The sequence below is a fragment of the Labeo rohita genome, chromosome 10, assembly GCF_022985175.1.
Source record: "Labeo rohita strain BAU-BD-2019 chromosome 10, IGBB_LRoh.1.0, whole genome shotgun sequence".
Taxonomy (NCBI): domain Eukaryota; kingdom Metazoa; phylum Chordata; class Actinopteri; order Cypriniformes; family Cyprinidae; genus Labeo; species Labeo rohita.
Genome location: NC_066878.1, coordinates 20,125,863 through 20,139,446, shown reverse-complemented (window position 1 = coordinate 20,139,446; position 13,584 = coordinate 20,125,863).

Genomic DNA, 13,584 nt, shown 5'->3' with positions numbered 1-13,584 from the left:
ATTTTATCTCTCTATACTTTATCTTGGGTGGCCCAGATCTGGACTACAGACATGAGCCACACATGAGCCATAACTGACTCAAATCTCAGCCAAATAGTAACTTTTAACCAGCCCTGAACTGGGCCAGAACAAGTTTTAATAGTGCTACCCACAAGCAGCCATACAATCAATGTTAAAAGTAGTTGATTTGTCAGTGTTAATGACATTGAATTAATATAATTTTTGCTCCCGCTAATAATGTTGAAAATTTCTGGAAATTTTAACATACCACCATTGTTGTGTTCAGTGTTTCGTTGGGCTCTTGACTACTTTAATGTTAGATTTTCTTTCTCTTTTGTAACATTGTGTGAAACCACATTGTTTGAGATACTGAAAACTAAGATCCACTGGGATCAAAAGATGGTGACTGTAATCATTGTGAGGTTTGTACAGATGTACAGCTATCATACTTTTATGAATTAACAGAGAATACAGAAAAAGTCTTTAAATTGCTGAATCAATTAGACATCAAGAATCAGCATATGCAACACCTGTCACCCATCACAAAAAGTAATCATAAACTAAGACTTTAACTTAGTTTTTAATCAGCGCTTTTTAATAGCATAAGTGTTTACGTTGAAGCATTATTGTAGCAAAAAAATTGATTTAATGAAAGGCAAGAATCAAGAACCCAGCTAAACCAATCACTGATCACAGTAATGGTGGTTTGTTGAAATGTCAAAATGTTTTCAACATTAATTGATTTAATGCCATTAACATTGACAAATTAACTATTTTTAACATTGATTCAATGGTTTTCACCTGCTCTCTTGCTATCTGGGACCCAATCTCAGCCTTCAGTAAACCACAGTCCAGTCTTTAACCAGTAACTCCAAAACAGAGCCATAAAAAAAACCAACAACAACTCAGCCATGGATCCATTATTAGTCAGTAAAACACAGTTACACTTTTAGACATAGCTCACTTTTGGGGTTTCTGGTTAAAGACTGGTCTCGATGTAGTTTCCTAAAGGCTGAAATTGGGTAGCACTATTAAAACTTGTTTTGGTGCAATTCAGGGCTGGTTATAAGTTACAATTTGGCTGAGATTTGGGCCAGTTATGGCTCACGTTTGGCTCATGTCTGTAATCCAGATCTAGGCCACTCAAGGGCCGTAATTCTTCGCTGTACTTGGGCTGAGTGTGATTGCTTGCTTGACCCAGAGCTGGGCCAGATGTCAATTGCTATGTGGGTACATAATGGTAGTAGACACATGTACATGATATTGAGATACACATATACTAATAAAAACAATATTTTAAGTATGTTTATTGAAGCTTTTTGTGCTACTATTGGAAAATCCACACAAAAATGTCCAAGATCCTTCCTTTTTCAAATGTGTTGCCTAATCGCCATGATGGGAAGAGAAGTGTAGGAGAGGGGTCTTGTAGGTTGGTATAAATGTGAGGGATCTCACAAGAAGAGACACACAGACAGACAGGATAGACGTGAAGCTGCTGTTTCTGACTGTTATTCTTCTCTCCTCACACTATGTGACCCACTGTGAGTATGAAACCTACTGTCCGTTCATAGACTCACTAACAGATCTGTTTTAAAGCACTCTGATTTGATCTCCTCAGATTTTGTCAGCTCCTAATTTGCTGAGGGTGGGTTCCTCAGAGAACATGTTTGTGGAGGCTCAGGATTACTTTGGAGGAGCTTTCGAAGTGAAGATCACGGTTAGGAACCACCCAAAAAAAAAAAGACAGGGAGATACTATCTAAACCACACTGAAAAAAATTATTCTGAACCATGTAAATGTTACATGTTTTTATCTGGTTAATTTCACTGATTTTAATGTGTTATTTAATCCTACTTATTTTTTATTATTAATTTTCAAATTCACTGCCCTTGTTTAAAACAAGTTAATTTCATTCAATTAAAAGTAATTAGAAAAAAATAAGTTTCATTTAATTTCCATATACACTCAAAAAAATATTTCAGCCCTAAACTTAATTCAATTACATACATCAGTTCCATGCATTTAGATTACATAGTTTTAATTTAAACAAATCAATTAAACTTAATGTAATTCAAATACATCAGTCTTACGTAAATGAAACAGGTAAAGTTTATGTAACATTTCCCAGTGTTAAACAAACCCTGCTCAGTGTTCATGTGTTTCCACACTACAGAGTGTTCAAGTAGCATTGACACAGTGTTGGAGTTAAGGAGATCATTATGTCATGATTGACCAATAATGATGAACACCTGCTGTTTACAAGCAGAATCACAGAAGGAAAGAGAAACACAAGAATCAGACACAGCCAAAGATAAAATGAACTTTAATATAATAAATTTAATATACATTAAATCTCTGATTAAACAACTCCACAAACATTACAGTTTGGCTTGATTTCTGTCATATATCTACAAATATTATTTCAGAACATCTAAACAGAGGTTTAGATGTTTTATATATATATATATATATTTTTTTTTTTATGTTTCAATTGACCTCACCATCATGGCGATCAGGGTTTACTTTAGTTGGACTCTTGACTTTTGATTTTTAATTTTTTTTTGGCTGCTATAATTATGTGTATGAAGCACATCTATTACAGCAAAATAACAAAGCCAAAAAGAAGTCTGATTAGATGTTCTTGGTTAATTTTTATTTGTGGGGAAATCACTAACATCCAGTGGCCTGATGCACTGATCTCATGCAGTGGTTAGTCTATTATTTTCATAATGTTTACAACAAGTGTATGAACTATTATGGATGTTTATCTTATACACTAAACCTTGAAATCTACGGTGTCCCTTTGACACACACAGACATCAAGAATCAGCATTTGAATCTCAACAATGGTGACATTCAACAGCTGCATGCTGGGTAACAGCAGATTATAAAACTCACCCATGACTCCCAGCATGCAGCTGTTGAATGTCACCATTGTTGAGATTCAAATGCTGATTCTTGATGTCTGTGTGTGTCTAAGTAATGCTGGAGATCTTAAAGTAGTAATAGTAAGAGTTCATACAACTATTGTAAATATCATGAAACTAAGAGGTAAACCATAGAACGATATCAGCAAATCAGACCACTGGATGATGATTACACCATCAATAATAATTAACCAAGAACATTTAATAAGGCCCTCCCCTTGTTTTTTTTTTGGCGCTATAACAAATGTGCTCTGTAAACACAATTACAGCAACCAAAGAACAAAAAAATTATATTAAGAAAGTGAAGGCTCAAGAGCCCAACTAAAGTAAACCCTGTTCGCCATGATGGTGAGGTCAAATGAAACTTTTTTTTTTTAATTTTTTAATAAAACATCTAAACCTCTGTTTAGATGTTCTCAAATAATATTTGTGGATATATGACAGAAATCAAGTCAAACTGTAATGTTGTTTGTGGAAAAGAGATTAATAAACTCAATGTATAAAATATAAGTACAACCAATTTATAAAATATAAGTACAACCAATTTATAAAATATAAGTAAACTCAACTTATAAAATATAAATTCTCTCAACTTAAAAAATATATCTGGATTTAGATAAATTTATTTCGTGCAACCCCTTGACGTAATAAAATTAAGTAAATTCAACATAACATTTTTTTCAGTGTACAGTTTTCCATTGTTTGTGGGGACATTCCATAGACATAATGGTTTTTCTACTGTACAAACTGCATTTTCTATCCCCTTACCTCTAAACTTACCCCTCACACAAAACTTTCTGCAGTTTTAGATTTTCAACTGATTTTCAACCAAAAAAGTAATTAAAAATAATGCTATACAGAAAAGAAATGATAAATACAAGTATAAAACCAACGTAAAATATGGTGGCAGTTATTATAAACAACATGAATTATAAATAACATAAACTTGCGGCCCATATGAAATGTGCTATACAAAAAGCCTTGGGCTTGCGTAACTCTCATTTGTCATCAGTCCAAAACACGTACGCACCTTGTGCATGTTTTGTTTGCTTGACATTAATTGTATTACATAAGTCACTTTGGAATAGATGATGAAGTAATTTATATTCCAGGAAAAAAAAAACAAAACAAAAAAAAACCAGAAAAAAAGAGAAAGAAATTAAGATTAATTTGATTAATTCATTTGCATTTGATGAATCATGTCTATTTGATCCATGTCTGTTTTGTGTGTTTTTTTAGATAAACGCTGTACAAAGTTCTTCCACCCTGAAAGGGAAGATGGCGCTCTACACAGACTGTGTAAAGGAGACCTGTGCCAGTGTGCAGAAGGTATTACATCCACAAATAATAGTTTATAAAATATTTATTTAGTGTGGTTCCCCGTGTGTATGAACATTATTTACTTCTCTAAACACAGAAAGCTGTAGTTACCAGAAGACAAAACATATCAGAGATAAGCATTTCACCAAAGCCTGTGAATCTGGCATGGATTATGGTAAACACATTCAGTCCTGTGTGTTAATTCATGTTCATGACTTTCATACTTTCAATGATTCATTATTTACTCTTTTTTTTTTTTTTACCTTAATGCTTCATTGTCCTGTTGGGATGTAATAGAAGTGTTATACACTGACTATGTCTGTAAACAACAATTGCAAACAGATAAAGGAAAAAAAAAAAGAAAAAAGGGGATAGGTGTCCAGTCTGTGTTTGCAATAGCTATAGAGTCTGTTGTTCATATGTTGGACTTTTATCTTTTATTTTGAAGGCCAATGACTGTTTTTTGTTGTTGTTGTTGTTGTTGTTTTTATTGCAAGAAAAATATGTTAAAAATGGTGTAAATGTTTTGTATATAAAACATATATAAGTGTACGCAAAATGTAACCAACATGAACATGATTTTAAAAAATAGTTCTCCTATTTAAACATTCTTATTTTATGTTGACCCTTATACTGGACATTCTGGACATGTTGCATGTGTAGCGAAGTTTGCCATTTTTTTAATTTTTGACTTTCTGTTGTTTTTAGTCTTCAGTACATCTTGGAAGAGGGCACCTGGGTTACTGGTCAACAAAACAGGAAAGCCAAACTCCAGAACACAGGGACCAATACATCGGCATCTCTGTGCTTCAGAATAACCTCTTCAAAGAAGGATGTGCTACATAATCATATTTGTTGATTATAAAAATGTAAATGTCAATTCCTCAAAACTTTCCATGAATATTTATAATGTTGCTTCATCCAAAGTACTTTAAAAAATGCAGATAATTGAATACAGAAATTGTACTTTCAGGTTCGCTGTGGGTTTGCATACACTCAAAAAAGTCAACTAGTCACTTACTTGATTCAAATATGTCTGATTAACAAGAATAAAACAAATTTACTTATGTTAAGTGATTAATTCTTGTTATTTGAAACTAAATTAAGAAATAATCAAATGAATTAGATAAGAACTTGTTGATTCAATGAGACTGAGGCACTTCAGATCAACGACTCTCTCTGGTGAGTCACTGCACATGCTCAGCACTGGGGCGGAAACACACGGGTACATTTCAGCCACACTACAGAGTGTTCAAGTAGCATTGACACAGTGTTGGAGTTAAGGAGATAATTATGTCATGATTGACCAATAATGATGAACACCTGCTGTTTACAAGCAGAATCACAGAAGGAAAGAGAAACACAAGAATCAGACACAGCCGAAGATAAAATGAACTTAAATAAATGAAGACATTAAATCTCTGATTAAACAACTCCACAAACAACATTACAATTTGACTTGATTTCTGTCATATATCCACAAATATTATTTGAGATTTTTATTTATTTTATTTATTTATTTATTTTAAAATTTCAGTTGACCTCACCATCCTGGTGATCAGGGTTTACTTTAGTTGGACTCTTGCTTTTTGATGTTTTTTGGCACATTTTTTGGCTGTTGTAATTATGTGTATGAAGCACATCTGTTACAGCAAAGTGAGAAACCAAAAAGAAGTCTGATTAGGTGTTTTTGGTTAATTTTTATTGGTTGTGAAATCATTAATATCCAGTGGTCTGATGTACTGATCTCATGCAGTGGTTAGTCTATTTTCATAATGTTTACAACAGGCATATGAACTATTATGGATGTTTATCTTATACACTAAATCTTGAAATCTATGGCATCACTTTGACACACACAGACATCAAGAATCAGCATATGAATCTCAACAATGGTAACATTCAACAGCTGCATGCTGGGAGTCACGGGCGAGTTTTATAATCTGCTGTTACCCAGCAGGTTTAGTGTATAAGATAACCATCCATAATAGTTCATATGCCTGTTGCAAACATTAAACTAATAGATTAACCACTGCATGAGATCAGTGCATCAGGCCACTGTATAATAATGATTACACAACCAATAATAAAATAAAATAGTCAAAAAAACCTAATCAGACTTCTTTTTTTTTGGCTTGTTTTTATTTGCTGTTATAGATGTGCTTCATACACATAATTACAGCAGCCAAAAAAAAAAATGAAAGGTCAAGAGTATAACTAAAGTAAACCCTGATCGCAATGATGGTGAGGTCAAATAACTTTTTTTTTTTTTTTTTTTAATAAAAAAAAACCTCTGTTTAGATGTTCTCAAATAATATTTGTGGATATATGACAGAAATCAAGTCAAACTGTAATGTTTTTTGTGGAGTTGTTTAATCAGAGATTTAATGTCTTCATTTATTTAAGTTCATTTTATCTTCGGCTGTGTCTGATTCTTGTGTTTCTCTTTCCTTCTGTGATTCTGCTTGTAAACAACAGGTGTTCATCATTATTGGTCAATCATGACATAATGATCTCCTTAACTCCAACACTGTGTCAATGCTACTTGAACACTCTGTAGTGTGGAAACACATGAACACTGAGCAGGGTTTGTTTAACATTGGGAAATATTACATCAACTTTACATGTTTCATTCATGTAAGACTGATGCATTTGAATCACATTAAGTTTAATTGATTTGTTTAGATGCATAATGGGTGCTACGATTAAATCATGTTCATTCAACATATTTTTTTGAGTGTGTAGTGTGGAAACACATGAACACTGAGCAGGGTTTGTTTAACACTGGGAAATATTACATAAACTTTACCTGTTTCATTCATGTAAGACTGATGCATTTGAATCACATTAAGTTTAATTGATTTGTTTAAATTAAAACTATGTAATCTAAATGCATGGAAATTTTGTATGTAATTGAATTACATAAAGTTTAAGTTTAGGCTGAAATTTTTTTTTTGAGTGTGTACCCGTGTGTTTCCGCCCCAGTGCTGAGCATGTGCAGTGACTCACCAGAGAGAGTTGTTGATCTGAAGTGCCTCAGTCTCATTGAATCAACAAGTTCTTATCTAATTCATTTGATTATTTCTTAATTTAGTTTCAAATAACAAGAATGAATCACTTAACATAAGTAAATTTGTTTTTTTCTCGTTAATCAGACATATTTTAATCAAGTAAGTGGCTAGTTGACTTTTTTGAGTGTATGAAGGTGCAGACATGGTTGTGAAATAACTTGACAAAACAGGAAGTCAGCAAATTCTAAGCTGCAAAGAGTTCATCAACTAGTACTAGTTTGGAAAAACTAGTAGCAGCTTTCTAACTAGTAGCTCTCTAATTGCATAATGAGAGCAAACTGTTCAAAAATCGATTGACACTTCACAAGAAGTAGTAGTAGTACAGAGTAAGGAAAAGGGCTCAGAAAATCACTCTTGCCATCTCTCTTGAACTTTTGCCATCTGGTCAGCGCTACAGAGCCAGAAATACCAGGGCAGCCAGACATAAGAACAGTTTCTTCCCTCGGGCAATATACCTTATGAACAGTTAATTGTTCCAGACCCCCCCCCCACCCCCCTCCCATTGTGCAATCAAAATATGTGCAATATCCTTATATTTATTTGTTACCACTTACATCTCAGTACATCCCGGCATCTCATTCTATTCTATTCTACTCTGTTCTGTTCTATTCTATTCTATTCTATTCTATTCTATTCTATTCTATTCTATTCTATTCTTTTTCTATCATCTGTAGCACAACTGTATATACAATTTATTTATTTTCTTAAATCTTATATTGCAGTTTTTGTCTATTTATATTTACAAATGTGTATTTTTTTTATTCTCAACTTATTTTATTTTCTCTGTGCTGTTGTTGTCGTCTCTGTGCACTGGAAGCCTGTGACACCAAAACAAATTCCTTGTATGCGTAAACATACTTGGCAATAAAGCTGTTCTGATTCTGAGAAATTTTAGTACATGTCTGGTTTTCTTGTTGTCATTTCTTTAATTGGACCTATTAGTTATAGGTTAATAGGTGACTATTTTAAGTGACGTTTTTAGCACTCAAGTTTACCTCTTTGGAAGTGCATTTGAGGACATATTTCTAAAACTGACTCAAAGACTGTTAACATTTAGACAGTTATCTTTGGCTGCTTCTCAATAAGTGAAGCTTCCTTGCACCTTCATCCTTTAGCAATGCTGGGCAGTTGATGTTGGCTATTTCTAATTGGCACAGACATCATCTACTGAACTGATGTTGACTCTTGCTAGACTAGAGTCTAATTTTGAGTGTTTTGTTGTTGTTGTTGTTTTTTCCCAGTGCATTATAGCATAAGATTTATTGGTGATGTGACAACCAGAAAATAAGGATTTAACAGTTGAGTACTGGCCTACAAGAGAGAAAAGGCAAATGCAAGAACACACGAGAGCGATACACTGACATTTCTGATCTCCAGAATAGCCTTCTCGAAGAAGGATGTGCTACATAACCATATAACCAACATTTGCTGATTACAGAAAGTTAAAAGTCATCTCTTGCATGCGTGAGCTGTGACGATCTCGCGAGACAACGGGTGTGATCCATCATGGCGGCGCGCTGAACGCAACTATAAACAAAAACAAACAAACCGATCTATATTTAAAACTACTAGTACACACTTCAATGCTTTAATATTAGAACCGGATTAAACCCAAAAGTGGAGACCTTGGAAAACTTCATAGACGACTACTTCAGCAGACTCACCAACATGCCACAACCAAAAAAGAAACAACCACGCCGGGAATACTCAGCAGAGTCAGAGGAAGATCCCACAACGACAACAATAGAGGTGGGTCTTCTAGAATCGATCAACAATAAACTGACAATTCTTGAAATACTCCATCAGGACATCAAAGATCTTAAATCCAGCCTAGACTTTAGTCAGTCCCAGATAGAGTCGCTGCAAAAAGAAAACAACGAAATGCGTGCAAAATTATCAGATCTAACAACAACAATTAAGAGTATCAAAATGGAAAATAAACTGCTGAAGGAATCCATATTAGACATTCAGTGCCGTAGTATGCGAGATAACTTGGTCTTCTCAGGCATACAAGAACAAACCCAAGATAACCCGGAACAAGCGATCAAAAATTTCATGCATTCTGCTCTCAAACTCCCAAAAGAAACGGTCAATAATATAACTTTCCACCGCGTTCATCGCCTCGGATCTATCAACAATAAAAACCCCGACACTAAACGTCCACGTCCCATCGTTGCAAAATTCGAACATTACAAACAGAAAGAATTCATCAAGAGCAAGGGTAAAGAACTGCGAGGAACCACATTCGGACTTAACGATCAGTTTCCACGAATCATTCAGGACAGACGGAGAATATTAATCCCAATTATGAAACTTCCTTCCATTTCGTCAGAATGGAAGGAAAGCGGTCATCACGGTTGATGGCCAGCTTTACAGAAACGACGCTATATCCTGGTTATAGTTCATCAGCAAAAACGGAAGAAAAAAAAAAAAACGCCAATGAAGGCAATACAAAATAATTCATAAACACCTGTTGGCTACAGTCAAAATATGTTGTCTGTATTCTCATTTGCAACCAAGTGCTCTAATGGCTTCATGTTTTGTCTGTCTTGTATTGAATATGTTTTGTGTGTAGTTTTTTTGTTTAGATTATATAATAGGGTACAGACATTAAAACAAAACAACAAACTACCTTAATATAAAATGTCACATTTAAAACTGGTAAGCTGGAATGTACGGGGCATCAACTCACCAGCTAAAAGATCCAAAATTTTAAATCACCTTAAAAAACTTAAGGCAGATATATGTCTATTACAAGAAACCCACCTTTTGGAATCAGAACATAAAAAATTAGTAAATACACAATTAACACAAATATACTCTGCATCTTACAGCTCAAAGAAAAGAGGCGTAGCTATATTAATCAGTAAAAACATTGCAGTTTTTAATCAATCAGCTATATGTGACCCAGAAGGACGATACGTTATCATCAACATATCATTTAATAACAAAACAATAACTATCGCTAATATATATGGACCAAACACTGATGACCCCCAATTTTTCCATAATTTTTTCTCATCAGTAGCAAACCTCTCTCAGTCAGTTATCATAATTGGAGGTGACTTTAATACAGTTATTAATCCAACCCAAGACAAATCAAATACACCACCACAATTTAAGCCATGGCAGTCCACAGAAACCATTAAACAATACATGACTGACCTTGGTCTTGGCGATAGCTGGAGATTGAGAAACCAGAATTTAAGAGAATACACTTATTTTTCAGCAGTTCATAAATCATACTCGCGTATTGATTATTTCTTAACAAGCAACTCTCTCATCCCAGACATTTTAAATACAACAATTAATCCTATCATCATATCCGACCATGCTCCAGTCACTATAACTATTAATAATACAGATGTGGCAAAAAAATCATTTAGATGGAGGATGAATACATCACTGCTTAATGACAAAGACTTTAATGAATATTTTAAAAAAGAATGGGCATTTTTCATGGAAACAAATAACATACCAGGCACTTCTGCAATAACTCTCTGGGAAACAGCTAAAGTTGTTTTAAGAGGAAAAATTATATCATACTCTACATATAAACTCAAAAAAGAACAAAAATTAGAAAAAGACTTAGAAAATAAAATACATACACTACACAATGGTTATTCCCGTAATCCTGATGAACAGATTTTAAAGGAGATTAACAAAACTAAGGATGATTATGAAGCTATTATAAATAAACGGATAGAATTTCAAAAACAATGTCTTAGACACACAATATTTGAGCATAGTAACAAATCAGGTAAATACTTAGCGAATCTACTCAAACGTAATCGAGAAAAAACACTAATCCCGATAATTAAGAACACAGAAGGAAAGACACTCCACACCATACAAGATATCAATGATACCTTTCGTACATTCTATAAACATCTGTATAGTAATAACAAAGATTCAAATACCAAAGACACTAATACATTCCTCAATAAAATAATCTTACCCAGTTTAACCTCCACACAAAGAGAATCATTAGATAAATCTATATTAGAAATTGAATATAAACAGGCTCTTGACTCACTATCAAACAATAAAGCACCAGGCTTAGATGGGTACCCACCTGAATTTTATAAACACTTCTGGTCGACTATATCACCATTATTCATGCAAATGACAACAGAAATTAAAAACACTTCTTCTATTCCAGCACATATGAACACAGCGTTAATTACAATATTACTCAAACCAAATAAAGACCCAACATTATGCACTAGTTATCGCCCATTATCTCTTATTAATACAGATTTAAAAATAGTAAGTAAAGCTTTAGCAACCCGTCTGGAATCAGTAATTACATCTCTCATCCATCCGGATCAAGCAGGTTTCATAAAGGGACGCCAATCATCTAATAATACCAGACGATTATTCAATATAATGAACATATGTAAGCAAAATAAGGAAAAAAACTATAATAATATCACTGGACGCAGAAAAAGCTTTTGATAAAGTTAATTGGCACTTTCTTTATACTACACTTAAAAAAATTGGATTTGGAGACTCTTTTATCAACTGGATTAAAACATTATATAAAACACCATTAGCTTCTGTTATAACAAATGGTAAAATATCTTCACCATTCCAACTTCAGCGAGGGACTCGACAAGGCTGCCCCCTATCTCCATTACTCTTCGCTTTATTCATAGAACCTTTGGCTATTGCAATAAGACAGAATGATAACATCCATGGAGTAACATCACATAACACTAATCATAAAATTTCTTTATACGCAGACGATATTACTGTTTGTACAAAACCCCCAAATATCTCTTTCAGAAATAATTAAACTCATCAATAAATATTCGATTATATCAGATTATTCCATAAACTGGACCAAATCAACAATTTTACCACTGAATTTGAATTCACATGACAATAGTATACAGAATACACCATTCTCAATAAATAATATAACATATTTAGGAATAAAAATCTCCCAGAACCTATCTGACTTATTTAACCTTAATTTTATTCCACTACTAAAAACAATAGAAGATGACTTAACTAGATGGATGAATCTACCACTTTCCATTATAGGCCGCATTGCAACAGTTAAAATGTGTATACTACCAAAAGCTCTTTACTTATTTACCATGACACCAGTACAGCCAACTAAGAAATGGTTCACCTCATTAAATCAATCTATAAGTAAATTCTACTGGAAAAACAAGAAACCTAAAATAAGTTTACAAAAGTTACAAAAAAAATAAAGCTCAAGGTGGTTTGGCAGCACCTAACTTTCTACATTATTACTTAGCATCTCATCTACAATACCTATGTAAATGGATAAGACATGACACTACCCAAAACCCATGGCTAGAGTTAGAACAAGCAGAATGTAAAGACATTGCTATATCTGACCTCCCATCACTCACTAAAAAAATTAAAAAACAAAATCTATTTTCAAATCCAATGATTAAAACAACTCTCACTGCTTGGTGGCAAACTAATACACTGACAAATCATGTGCTCACTCCACATATCAATTCACCCATATGGAATAACCCGGATTTTACTATCAACCATAGTCCACTCAGCAATAATAAATGGAAGGAGAAAGGCATCACACACTTACATCATTTGTTTCCGGGTAACACCTTCATTACATTTACAGAATTAATGCAGAGATTTAATCTAGGAAAAGAACACTATTATTACTATTTACAAATTAAAAATTCTATTAAAACCACAACAGGAATCAATGATATAGCACAACCTCCTCCAATTTTAAAACGTATTAGCACAATCAGTAACTCTGCAAAGCCGCTTTCGAAATTATATGCTTTAATATCATCTATAGACACAAACACTGCTGCACCAGTCAAACAATGGGAAAAAGACCTTAATATCAGCACAGATAAGGAATTTTGGGAAACAGTTTGCGGAAATATTTTTATCTTTAGCACAAATACAAATATCCAATTAATTCAGTATAAAGTTGTACATAGAACACACATTACGCAACACAAGATGTTTAAAATGGGCCTAGAAAATTCTGACAGATGCACCAACTGCAGTTTAAATACACAAGACACCTATCTTCATGCAGTTTGGTTATGCCCACCAGTTAATCAATTCTGGACAGATGTCACAAATAAATTAACAGAAATCTTCAAAACTATTATCCCAATGCTCCCAGTACTATGCCTTATCGGTGACACATCTCAAATTAACCCAGCTTTTAAACACCCAGTTCCTTTACTCATGTCTCTAGCTATCGCCAAGAAAACTATATTACTTAACTGGAAAAATAA